At 47.3% G+C, this 13874-nt stretch overlaps 1 long non-coding RNA gene across 1 annotated transcript; it reads left to right on the top strand.

The window, feature by feature from the left end:
- The first annotated feature begins 4285 nt into the window (after positions 1 to 4285).
- LOC125328126 lies at positions 4286 to 8784 on the top strand. The gene is made up of 2 exons (XR_007204551.1): positions 4286 to 4327; positions 5747 to 8784. It is a non-coding gene; the product is annotated as an uncharacterized LOC125328126 (long non-coding RNA).
- Positions 8785 to 13874: the final 5090 nt, after the last annotated feature.

Here is a 13874-nt window from a genome sequence, read left to right as displayed (position 1 = left end):
TCCAGGTGCAGGCAGTGGGTAATGTGCAGTCCCTCACCTCCAGTGCCTCACCACCGCTCCTTCGGGCTGTCACAACAAACCTGAGATGGAGCCTTTGCCAAATGGTACCAAAGATCGCAGGGATGTGGTGGTGGGTGAAAACCAAACATCTGGGACTGACCCCCTCTGAATTTTGGGAATCTTTGAATCTCGCTTGGCGCCTGAATTTGGTAATCATGTTCTTTCTGCCCCAGCGAGGTCTCTGTGAAATTGTACAACTTCATCTTTGGCAAAAGTCATGTTGCTGTCTGAGGAACAACTCTTTTTAGAAAGAAAAGCATATATGTATTACTGGATGTGATATAATGAATTGATATAATGAATTCCTCTCAAGGGTGACTTTCACAAGGCTAAATCCTCCATGCTTAGGAAAAGCCTTCCAAAAATAAGTGTGTAAAACAAACTGTTGTGGACATCTGTTTTCCTTGAAAAGAGGTAGTTTTGTGGAGAAGTTCACAGGAAAGCACCAGAGTTTCAAGAGAAAGCTCTGAGCTGGACAAATTCAGTGGGGAAAAAATGACCACAAGACTCTTGCTGCACAAGCCTGGACATAGCATGGACTGTCTGAGAAAAACATCTGGATGACCTTGAGCTCCTGATAGGAGGATGTTTGCAGAGGATGTTGCCCCAGGCTGTGTGACTGTTTAAGAAGGGCATCCTCCTCCTTCTCCTAACATGCAATCTCTGAAGTGACAAACAGAGCAGCTCCCAGGGCAGTTTTTGCAATGGGACCCAGAGGCACGGCAGCAGATCCATCAGGGTTTGCCATGAGGGAGGCCTCAGCTGGGAAAGATGCAGCCCTAGGGACAGCACTTCTCTTGTGCAGGTCTTTGCTGGGCTGTGCAGGAGAATTTGCAGTTAGGGAGGGGTGAAATAAGGAGTGGGAAGACCAATAAGGACAGCAGGATGGAGGCCACCCTGGTGGGTCAGGATTTCCCCTTGGGCAAAGAGCAGGTGAATCGACAAGACTACAGTCAAAGATTATATATTTTTTGATACAAATTATCAGCTTTAAGTCTCTTAGAAGACATACAGTTCTGATGGCAATATAATGTCAGGTTTGTCCCAGCGAAACAATTATTACATGGTCCAGTCATGTCTTTCTGTGAACGCAGTGATCTGGTGGTCAACCAACAAATGTTGATAAGGAAGCCTTGTGGATTCTGATACAAGAAAGATTTTTAACTGTTCTGGTTTTTGTACCTTTAGTGGCCAGCAAGATTGGCATCCGTCTTTTCTGTCTTGCTTCTCTCTGTAAAAATAAATAAAACAGCAAATATAATTGTCTAGTAACCTCACTGCATTTCTGCATCACTTCTCAACCACCTCATGGGCAATTAAGCCTCCCAACCCTTTGCAAGGGTAGACATTGCACAAGTTTATAACCAGCTTGCCCAGGGACAGAGAGTACCTGTGCTCAGGAGGCAGTGCAGGTACAAAGCAGTGAGTGGCAGAAGCCACCCCTGCCCTTGCCAGGTGGTTTGCAGTCCCTCGTGGGCAGCTGCCAGGGCTGGATGTGTCAGTACTGGGGCATGTGGTGGCTGTGGGTTCAGCTCTTTGTGCCCCTTTATGCTGTGCAGCCGACATGAACAGATAAAAGTCTTTGCAGAAGACATTTTTGCTTATTCTCATTTTATATCTCAACCATAGTGTGATTTACATAAATTTGCCTGTTTGATTTGTGCCTGTATAAACATATCTTAAGGAAATTATTTTTTGAAAAAACAGATTATCAGTGAACTCACAGATTTTCTATTTTAATCAGGTTTTAAATTCTAGTGTTACGATGAAACTCTCTAGTTTATAATAAGCATCCTCCCTGCCTTATGCTGTCTCCTGTATGTCCGATGTGCTGGTCAGTGACCCACACTCTAAAGGATTAGTCAGATGATAGTAATAAGAAAACAGGATTTATTTTTGCTCATTATTTCTTCATATGCTTACTACCTTCAGCAACCTTATCACAAATGATGTGGATGAGTTTCTCCAAGCCACTGTCACTTGGGGGAGACTGCACGTTAGATCTGTGGCCTGCCACAGCTGTTGCTTTACACAAACAACATATATTGTGCCTCCTAGGAGATTTAGGATAATTGCTTATAAGAAAGGTCTGTCATTTTGGGTTCAAACAAACAAGGACTCCTCTTAGATATAAGGGAAGCAGCTTCTTTAGGAGACCCTCTCTGTCTGAATGAGCTTAGATTCATTGGTGGGGTCACTTGGGAAGAGCAGACCTGCTATGGGATATGGAAAGCATGAGCTGGGATTTGTGCTTGTGAGGGACAGAAGTGGTGGGGGTTCCCTCCCCCTGGCCCTTCAGTAACTCTAATTATTTTTTTAACATATTAATGAAAACAGCAGTTATCAGATATGTATTAGCTATCAAGAAATAAGCATGACCTTGAATAAAAAGCATATACATTATTACTACCATAGGTTTTGTTGCTGTCGTATTACTGTTGTTGCTATTGTGGTATATTTTATTTGGTATGGAGCTGCAGTGGACAGCAGCAAAGCTTGACATGTCAGTGGTGAAATAGCTCTGTAGGGCATCAAATCTATGGGCTTGATTTTTGCAACATTTATTCTGGTGGCGTAGGTTACTACTACAGTGAAAATAAGTGTTGTATTGGCATGAGTATATAAATTTTCAGAGAAATGGAAATAAAAATTGAAAGTATTTCTATTGAAAATGGCCCCCACTGCTTTGCTCTGCATCTCCTGCACATTCTGTGCCACTCCTGGTCCCCTCCCGTGCAGTCCCACAGTCTGCTCTGCACCATGGGCACATTCCCCTGGGGCCTCGCACAGCCTTGCATCGGAGTCACTGCCCAGAGCTCACCCTCCCACCCACACTGCGCCCAGCCCACCCTCCCAGCCACACTGCCTGCACCTTCCCAAAACTGACCCTGCACACAGAGAGGGGGCTACAGCTCCCTTGCCCTTTCTGGCACGTGATGGAGGTCTCAGGGAGTGATGTGGGCAGTGTTAACTGGGACACAGACACAGAGAGAGGGAGAGGGCCAGAAGCCTTTACTGTTCCTGACACCATGTGCACACACATGCCAGCTGCCTGGAAACCAACTGCTTGCTGTGGGATTACATGGTTGGTTGGGGGTTTTTGTGTCTAAACTGGGTGATGCAGAATTGGGAGAGATCAGTGGGAGATGACCCACAGAGAATCAGTGTGAGGAACCTTTACTCTTGAGAAATGGCAAACAAGTTATGGTGACCTATGTATGGAAGACCTGAGAAACAACTGCATAATTCTGTCCTGTATCATGGCAGATCCTTGAGGATATTCAAGTGATACCAAGTTCAACATAATCTTTTTTCTACTGGGTGGTGCACGGGAAGAGGTAAAGAGACATGGAGAAGGGTAAGGGAAGTTCCAAGCTCCGGATCATCACCCTGTGGTTTGGGTTGCACAAGGGAGTTGGCAGGAGGTGACTGGAAGAAGAAGGGCAGAGGGTTAGGGACGGGCTGGGACGTGGAGTGGGGAGGAGAGTTGGATGGGAGAAACACAGGACTGGGAGGCAGCCCAGGGTTCCCAGGGTGGGTGGTGGGAAGGTGGGTGTGGAGAAAGGACCAGGCTGAAAGCAGGGCAGGAGAGCTCGCAGGGACACTGGCTGAGACAAGTGGGAAGGGTGACAGAGCGGGAACCACAGCTGCCCTCCGATATTAGCTGGAAATGCCATTTCTGCTCCTGCTTCCATCCACAAAAGCAGCGGTTCTGAACGCAGGTGTACAGGACCCCCACGGCACTGTGCAGAGAAGAGGTCCGCAACCTCGGCACTGCCCCGCTCCACCAGGGAACGGCTCGGGGAGCCCGGCAGAGCCCGGAGCCGCCGGTCGGTGCCGCACACGGTGCGCGGCCGCTCCGCGCCCCACCTGCGCCGGGCGGGGGACCCGGGCAGGGCCGGGCAGGGCCGGGGCTCCCCCCGACACCCGCGGCGGGGGCGGCGCGGGGCGGGGCGGGGCGGGGGGGGCGGCGCGGCCCCGCCGCGCGTGGGAGCGGAGCGTTGCGGGGCGGGCGGCGGCGCTTTGTCCTGCCCACACACACAGACACAGGCAGCGCAGCCGGGCGGGAGCCGGCAACATGGCCGGGCCGGCGGAGGGGCTGCCCGGCGCCGCGCTGCCCGGCTAGCGCCCAGGGGCCCGGCGCTGCCGCTGGGGCGGCGCCGCCGCCGGAGCCCCCCCCCCGTCCCCGTCCCGCCGCCGCCACCGCCCGGTCCCGGCCCCGGTCCCGGTCCCGGCCGCCGCCGCCGCGCCCCGCCGGGAAGATGAGGTGAGTGCGGGCGGGCGGGGCTGCGCCGAGCGCCGCGGGCAGCGCGCCCGCAGAGCCCCCGCCGCAGCGGTGGGGGGACCTCGGGTCCCCCGCGGCGGTGTCACGCCGTGGGGGGTGGGGATTTCCTGTGCGAGTGGAAGGCGGAGGAGAGGTTAAGCAATGCGGCGCTTCCTAGTCCTTCACCGGATGGATAGTACGAGTGGGTGGTGACGTTTTTGGCGTGTTTGACTGTCAGTGCCTAAGTCCATCTGACAGATTACCTCGCGGTTACAAAAGGCTGTAAGCGTCTGTGGAACAGTGCCGCGGTGTGCAGCCGGGATGTGCCCAGTGCTGCCGTGCCCGGCACCCGGGATGTGCCCGTTCTGCCGGGCCGTGCAGCCGGGATCTGCCCGGTGCTGCCGTGTCCTTCAGCCAGGGATCCTGCCCTGTGCTGCCCTGCCCTGCTGCCGGGATCCGCCCGGTGCTGCCGGACCGTGCAGCCGGGATCTGCCCGGTGCTGCCGTGTCCTTCAGCCAGAGATCCTGCCCTGTGCTGCCCTGCCCTGCTGCCGGGATCCGCCCGGTGCTGCCGGACCGTGCAGCCGGGATCTGCCCGGTGCTGCCGTGTCCTTCAGCCAGGGATCCTGCCCTGTGCTGCCCTGCTCTGCTGCCGGGATCCGCCCGGTGCTGCCGGACCGTGCAGCCGGGATCTGCCCGGTGATGCCGGGATCTGCCCGGTGATGCTTGGCCGTGCAGCCCGGGGGAACGGCGAGACCTTCCTCGGGCGAAGGACCCCCGGGCGGGGAGGGCGGTGTGGGAGGAAGGGAACGAGGAATTCACCGGAGAAGGGGAGACGGGACATTTCTCAAGAGCATCCAGCATGGGCCGTGCCGGATCTCCCGGAGTCTCCCTCTCCTCAGGCAGTGGGTGCTACAACTCGTAGTTTTCCCGAGGTCAATTTGTCATTTGTGAACAGGAAGGGCAAAGAAGCCCCACCAACCCGATTTCCTAGTGGAAGGATGGAGGGGAAACGTTATTTGGTTTGGTTTATGCTCGTCCAAACCTCTCTCTTTCCTCATTTATTTGAGTTCCCTTGAGCTGTCAGTGTCTCGGAGCAACCCAGCCCCTGATTCATCTTTAATACTAGTGAATTTTTCCACTTAATTATTATCTTTAGCAAAGTAAAACTGCTTTGGGAAACCTTAAAAATGGAAATAACAGTTTGAAGCCAGATATCTTTCAGTGGTGCCTGATTGCTGAATTGCAAGGTTGGCATTGCTCCTAGCAAGTACAGTGGGAGTCCAAAAAAGCCTTCGCCTGCATTTACAGTTACATTTACTCCCGGGGCTATCATGTGTGTTGAAGACTTGGAGCTGCATCGATTTTTTTAGCCATTTACATTACCATTAATTTTCCTCACTTGCTTAAAATTGCATTCTAGGGGAGGGCCAAAAGCACACAAACCTGCTGTGTCATGTGTCTGGTGGTCTTGTGTCTCTGGTCTCCACACAAAAGGTGTGTCTGCATCCGTCTCACCTGGTCTGATCAGAATGCGAGTCAGAGACCTCCGGGGATAAATCATCAAGCACAACAGATGGTAGCGAAGTTTTCCCTTGCTCCCTCCTGCTCAGTTGGCAGCCCATCTGGGAGAAGTCTTGCCCCGTGAAGAAGGGTTGCTAGAGCTCTTTCCCCAGGAAGAGGGAAAGCTGACTTACTGACTCATAAGCACATCTTTCAGAACCCCAAGGAGGCACCATGGGCAGATTGGAAGGCTGCAACGATTTTGGGTTTCTCCCATTGAAGATGTTCTGCGCCACATGAATTTACACATTTGCTGGTTGCACTTCTTGTTGGAAGAGGGAGCAGGGGACCGAGACCCACCCACACAGACTGTGAATTAGGGTATCATAATGTACCCAAAGTAATCCCCACCAGGAGAGCTAGGGCACTCTCAGAGGAGGTCAGCCACAGGGTGTTTTGGAAGGCAAAAGCAGCTTAACTCCAGGAGAGGCTCCAGAACTTCCCCATATCCTCACTTTTGACAATGAGGGAGGGGGTGCTTCTCTAGGTTGCACCCTCCCAGGCTGCCTCTGCTCTAGGTGAGGTGGCTGGAGCTGGTCTGTGTGTGCTGCTGGGCGTATCCTTGTGCAGCTGCCCTTTCCTGCTTTCCCCATGTGACACTTGGCATCTTGCAGGTGTATCATGCTTCAAGTAGTCTTTTGTTATAAATACCACTTTTATACTTAATGTACATTATTATTTTGTTGGAATTCCTGATTTTAAAGGCTTCCATTACTGATTCTTTTCCCTTGCATATACAGACATTACTGACTAGGTTGTACTTGTCAGTAAACATGTGTCTGTAAATCACCTTTTCCAATAACAATTCTTGTTTAATAAATACAAGCTGTATAACTCCAAAATACCCTGGCAGGCTATATAATCATTTAATAAAAACCTCCTTGAAACATTTGCTTAGCCATGTGTGTTTTATTTATGTCACTTTTTGTGGTGAATAGCTTACAGTGCTATTCTTTGCACATAAATTGCATTTATGTGATGGTTTCCATTTTTTGATGATTCTTTATATTTTCACTTCAAAGGTATGAAGTGTGTGAATAGTGGGTGCACCACACACCTTAGTAATAAAACAGATTATAACAGATGTTCTGTCTCAAAAGTGGATTAGGATCCCTGGGTGGAAAATGTTAAGGTGCAGAGGTGTTATTATTTTTTAGTATACAAAAATACTGCTTTAGTACAACAAATGTAGAGGTTATTTGACAGCAGATATTAATTTTTTCTTGGAAGTAATAGAATTAGCTCATGTTTGGGAAAACGTCTATGAATATTGCTGTAGATGAAAATAAAAATTTTAACGTTCTGTCACGAGAGGTGTAACCTGTCATTTCTTAGTCATACCTGTAGTTTATAAGGCATCTGTGTTTCAGGGGTCCCTATTCTTAAAAATAAAAACCAGATATAGCATTTTGGGTTTATCCCTGAAAAAATCCGTCTCTCTCTTTGCCATGGCTGTAGTGAGTGTACATTTGCTCTCTGTGCTGTGGTCCTGAGGCAGTGATGGGGGGGAAGCCTCCCACTTTAAGCACTTAGGGTTTTTCTAAACAGAACATACAGTGAATATCCAGAGATGGAACCAGCCTCTAAACAGGATTATTCAGATTAAAACTGTACCTCCTTACTCTTTTGTGGTAACACGTGCTTTAATCCGAGCCAAAGTAATGAGTTCAGCACAGAAGTTATGGGGGAAAGCAGTGTCATGGAGCACCTTAATGTTTAGCTAAAGTCAGGCTTCTTGTTCTGATGCTTTTGTATAGCTACCAACGGGAAATCCAAAAAAGCTGTCGTGTTTAGCTCTAATTTAAATGGATGCAACAACATGTTGAGAAAAAAAGGACTGAATATTCATAGTACAAAAGTACAAACCTGTTTTAATAACAGGAAGGTATATACATCATTCTTCTTAACCCTTTTGTTTTCAGACATAAGCAAGCAAAGTCTTTACATTTATACCAATAAACACAATGTATGGAGCATTTCAGTGTCCTCCCCATTTTCTATTCATTAAGCAGTTCATGAGATAAATCAAGAGTCTTGCTAATTCTTTCAGTTTGAGTGGAGGGTAACTGGAGTTGTATCTATGCAGTGTTATTTTCTAACTTTTCTCTCTTTACCATTTCTTTCTGTTTGCATCTTTAAAAACCTAGAGAGAATATGATGTTTTTATTTATAATGTCATCAAAATTGGGGTCACCAGCCTCACTGTTTGTAGCTCAGAGTTTCCAGTAGAAAAGCAGGAGCACACCCTGAGATGGATAATAAAATCAAGTTGTCTATAAAATATCATTTAACCTTGTCACTTAGTAATTGATTTCTGAGCTGGAGCAATATGCCTGTAGCTTAGCTAATTTTTGTTTAATTCGAAGGCTCTGTCCTGCCATGTTTTGACTCCTGCTGTGTGCTGTGGCATCATGGTGTGTGGTTGTGGGTTCCTGGGGTCAGCTGGGAGCTGTCAGACCACCCTCCACAGCCCTGCCTTTGGATATGTTTAGGTTTGCAGCCTTTCAACTGTGCTGCACAGTTCTGCCAGCGTCTCTCCATAGGAAAACACCCACCCCTTTGCCTGCCATGGTTTGGTCAGCAAAATCCCAAGTGTGGGTACTGTGCTGCTGACAGAAAATTGCTTTTGTTAGCTCAGCCTTGATCTTTAGAGGACTAGGTAAGCTCTAGCTGCAGACAAACTCATTGTCAGCAGATTTTGGACCTCCACTGAAGGTTGCACCATGCTGGCTGTGCCCATGTAAAGGCAGCAGTGGTGTCTCACTGGGCACAGGTGACACTGGGTTTCCACCAGCGTACCCTGACTGTCAGGCTGGGGACCAGGCAGTCCAGCTGTGCCTCTTTCATGTATACTTTTAACTTATTTTTCCTTCTCTAAAATAAAGCATAGACTCTGGATATCTTCTTGTGCAATCCCTCACTTTTTTGGGTATTTTTTCTTGTATTTTTGTAGTGGTATAACTGAGCATGAAGGTAATCTTTCAAATGTGCACATGTCTGTTTAACTTAATATTGTGGGTTTGTGTGGTGTGTCCTTACTGTCCGTTCCTGGGTTGCTCAGACCTTGTTAAACAAGAGACATCCTAGTGCAGAACAACTCCATTAGAAGTGTGTCACAATTAAAGGTGTCTGCTTAGTCTGTCTGCACTTGGCTGGGTACTTCTTTGGGCAGTACACTACTCCTCTCTTTTGAAGTATTTTAGTTTATGTATTTGTATTTCTTGTAAGAAATCATCAAAATCTTTCCGAAGTGCAAACACAATTCAGTTTCAAATAATTTCCCATGTCTTGCAAGTCAGCAGTTTTGTGATTTCTTTCCTTTTTCTTGCTGTGTCATAGTTTCACTCAGTTCTGAACACTGTGTAAGGAGCAGTATGGAACCTCTTTAGAAAATATTTCTAAAGCTGCTGCCAAAATGAAATTAATTATAACTAATTTTCAATCCTAATAATTACAGAATTGAAATAAGTTGAGTTAAAATAAGTTGAATGAGGTGTTCTTTATCTGAGAAGGTCGTTATAAATATTTCAGGGTTCTTTGTGGAATCAGGACTGTAGTATCAGCTCATCCACTTTCTGTTTACATTTAAAAAACACTCACCGATGTTTTGGTATTGTCCTCCACTGCAGCAGGTAAGCAGCAAAAGCTGCCCCAGCTGTCCATTGCCCCCACATATTTTCTGTTTTCTTCATAGCCATTGCAGAACACTGGGGATCCACAGTGCTTCCTTTCCTTTTTCTTTTTCTCAGCCTTGTGGCCTGGGCTCAGTTTGTCAGGAGCAGGGAGGAGAGGTGGAGTAACCCGTGCCACCATTTCTTCATCTCAGCCCGTTGTTCGCCCTCGGGCAGATTTCGTCTGCAGTCACCTGCCCAAGGCTTCCATTTCATCTGCTTTTTGATCTAATGTGCTGTAATGAGGGGAAACGACCGAAACCCACCACGGCACCCTTGATGGGTGCACCAGTAAAGCCCTTGTCCCTGTCGCAGTGCAGCGCTGATGCCGCCTGGGGAGAAGACACCAGACCGTCTGACAGGCTGCCAGGAGGCCCCTGGGGTGCAAGTCATGGCAGCACACAACGTTGCTTGAGTTAATCTACCTTTTTCCTGGCTAATTAGCCCACGGAAAGCTTTGCAGTGTAAGGGCAGGCTGTTTCCCAGTGACTGGGCTGGTGCAGACATCTCTACCCTGCGCTGTAGGAACCTCATGGTTCATCCATCACCTTCTCCTGGTGACAGCTCTGGGTTCCTGGCTGGGCATGCACATCACCCAGTAACATTCAAAGTGTGTTTCAGTCCAGGTTGTGACCCTGTGAAACTGAAAACAGTTTAATTCCCCCCACCCCTCCATTTCTGGTGTATTTAGCACTGCAGAATGCTTCTTCCTGTGAGACTTTGCATTTTAGCATTGAGCAAACGTTTGGAGTATTACTGACAGTCTTTCCCAAACTATTCATCATTTGAGAGCTGTAGAAGTGTTAAGATATCTATCTTTATTAATCAGAGGAGACAGAGTGGGCAAGTCCTTACCAAAAATTTGAGCCTGGAAACCTTCACAGTTCTGACTATCCAGAGTGCCATTCTGTAATACCACAAGAACCAGCAAAGCATTACATTTCACTGGGTATTTCACAGTCCTAAAGTCGTGGAGACATGTGGCTGCCAGAAACTTTTGACTTTCCTTCTTGATGCAGGCATTCAAGCCTTACATTTATTTTAAGTTCAGTGTTAGTTTATATAATTCTTCCGAGTTCCCATTCTTCTTCCCCTCAGCTGTGCCAATTTAGCCACTTGTGGTTTGGCAGGGTGAGCTGGGTCATGAAGTCTTTGCATAGGAAGACAAAAGAAAAGAAAATTCTCTTTCCATATGCAAAGGGTGTATATATACAGTAGGAGCAAGCAGGAAGCTGAAAGGTTGTGACAATGCTCCCTGACACCAGAAATGCTCAAGAAACCATTTCTTCAGGGAATGCTATTAGTACAAATTAAAATACTTCTTTTACTGAGATGCTGCTCCTGCTCTTCCTCTTATGCTCTGCAGACCCTCCCACTGCAGGTTCCCTAGTGCTTTGAGGTACAAATCGTGTAGCCTAACTGTTGGTATGGATGAGCATTTTCTAACTACTAACCATGGTCCCTGTCCAAAAAACGTATTTTTCACCGGAGTTCATGATGGAGGTGTTTTTACCTGCCCTGAGTTACATATACTGTTTACCAGGAATTAAACACCTTTCTTAAATCACTGAACCTCCCTCCCTGACTGAATTTCCTGTGGGCTTTCATGTGATCACCCTCACAGTCAGCATTGGGGCTGGACCTATTTTGTAGAATCACAGAATGGTTTGGGTTGGAAGGGACTTCAAAAACCATGGACAGGGAACCCTCCACTAGACCAGGTTTCTCAAAGCCCCATCCAGGGATGGGCACCTACCACCACTCTGGGCAACCTGTTCCACTATCTCACCACCCTTATCATAAAGAAATTCTTCCTTATGTCTAGTGTAAACCTGCCCTCTTCCAGTTTTAAACCTTTGCCCCTTGTCACCACAGGTCCTGGTAAAAAAGTCTCCATCTTATGTCTTATAAGCCCGGTTTGAGTACTGAAAGGTGCATTAAGGTGTCCCTGGAGCCTTTTATTCTCCAGGCAGTCCCCTCAGCCTTTCTGCACAGGAGAGGTGCTCCAGCCTGCTGATGATCTTTGGCCTTCTCTGGACCCACTCCAACAGGTCCCTGTCTTTCCTGTGCTGGAGACTCCAGAGCTGGATGCAGCACTGCAGGGGGGATCTCACCAGAATGAAATAGAGAGGCAAATTCCCCTCCCTCTACCTGCTAGCCGACCCTTTCTTGATGCAGCCCAGCATTCAATTGGCTTTCTGGGCTGTGAGCACACATTGCTGGCTCATGTCCATGTGCTGGTTTGTTCTGTGGAATCTCCTCACCATTGAGTTCGATCTCATTTAGGTGAGCAGTTCATTCCCCAGGCAGTAGGTGTCATTCCTGCAACTTGAGATCTCACAGTTGTATTTCTGTCTTTTTTCAGCTTCACATAGGTGTCAGGACGGATAGACATCTTTTTCTGTGAAAAGAGAGTAAAAAAGAAAAAAAAAAAAACGCAAGCTGTGTAGTACTGTGACTCACAGTGTGCCACGGCTGCAGGCACAGGGAGATGCTCCAGCAGTTTGTGTTTCTGCAGCAAGGCTGGTCAGGCCCTTATTGTTGGGGCGAGCTGCATGATGCAGGCATACTGTGCTTCCTCAGCTGGTCTGCAGCTGCTAAATTCTTAACCTTTTTGGCATCATTGCTTTATCTGCTGGAGGATGACAATTCTTACCTGAGAGGGAATTAAGATGATTAAGTAGCTGGGTCTCAGTCTAGCACAGGATTTAAGGCTTAAGTTTGGTCCTGTTGAAGTCCTTGCTTTGCTAGATTGAAGTCTCCTGTTCAAAAAGCATTTCTGAGGATGACAACCATATTTATAGTAAGTGCTAAGCATTACAGCAAAGTTCATTGTGTATTGCCATCCATTCATTCCTTCCTCCCCTTTATTCTTTTCCCGTTCCCATCGTTCGCTGCTTCTTAGTCAGCATGTGTGTTGCTTCCTTCCTTTATCCCTCATCAGTAAGCCACTCCCTCAGTAATGAGGAGATCTAGAAAATACAGTGGAATTAACAAGAAGCAGGGCTGTGGCCACCATAATCCCTTTAATTGCATGCTGAATGCTTTTCTTTCCACAGCTGTACACGGTTCAGGAGCTTGGCTGCAGAGATGTTCCGAGGGTGTGCATTTGCATGCAACAGGAATGGCTGAACACACCCAGGGCTGCTGAATGCTCATGGCGAAAGGATAGCTTAAATACGTAAATTCAAGTGTAAAAGCTGTAATTGGAAATGTCTGTTACATGTGTGCTGGATGAGTAGGAATATGTCTTCAGCACTGAACACACTAGCACTGCTCAATTCAAGGTTCGTAGTCCAGAGGATATCAAAAGAGAGATCAAAAAATGACGACAAAAATTTTAAAAATCAGAAACAAGGCAGTTTAAAATCATCCCCATATGCACGTATTTCATGCAGTTTGTATATGTGCACCTATTCCCGTTAGCTCCTTACTATTATTATTACCCACTTAAAATACTTTTGATACTAAAATCATCATTTTATTACATGGCTCTGTTTTGTCTGTCACTAGTTCCCACCTGCCAAACAGTAGTGGGATTTGAGATAATCTGTGAATTTCTTTTTGAAAAGGATTTGTGATTTAAAATGAGAGAAATACTGGACGAGTGTATTTTGACAGAATGAGGTAACTTTAATATTATGACTTCGTCATGAATTAGTGTTGAGTGCTGCAACACATTTGCATGCTAATTTTTCTTTTAATTAACTAAATACATCACCTAGGTGAATGTAAGTCAGTTTTTGATCCCACAGCTGTTATGCTGAGAAGTAAGGGTTGAATCATCCAAATAAAGCAGGCTTCTCGGGCAGTTAGTTTTTTGACTATTCAGTAAGTGGAAGAGAGAAAACATGGATGTATATGTTCCTTTTACCTGTATGCTTAATAAAATGTCCTTTATCTGTCCCTGTTTGTTGTTTTGCTTGTCTGGTAGTAAGAACCATCTAAAAGTAGGTGGAACAAAGAGCCACATCTCTTCATCACACTTTGGCACATGCAGTGTTGTCCATTAGAGGTGCTGCTTTGTCAGCTACTGCCAAAGTGATCCATAACTCACAACACCAGCTCAGATTCCACTGGTAGCCCAGCATTGTGATGGATCCTCCCAGGGCCTGACCTGCTGCCTCTTGGCTTTGTGTTTATTTGTTTTAATTGGCACTGAACTGTCAAACCTTAGTTCACAGCATATGGAATCACACACAGCTGCCTCCAAGGCCGCCATGGTGAGGGGTTATGCCCAGGGATGTCTGGTTCATCACACACCTGGGAGCAGTCCAGAGGCACTTGCCTGTACCTGCAAGTCAGCCTGGAGCCATC

Source organism: Corvus hawaiiensis, chromosome 6 (genome assembly GCF_020740725.1).
Source record: "Corvus hawaiiensis isolate bCorHaw1 chromosome 6, bCorHaw1.pri.cur, whole genome shotgun sequence".
Taxonomy (NCBI): domain Eukaryota; kingdom Metazoa; phylum Chordata; class Aves; order Passeriformes; family Corvidae; genus Corvus; species Corvus hawaiiensis.
Note: the sequence above shows the minus strand (reverse complement) of the source record. Positions and strands in the feature narration are given on the sequence as shown.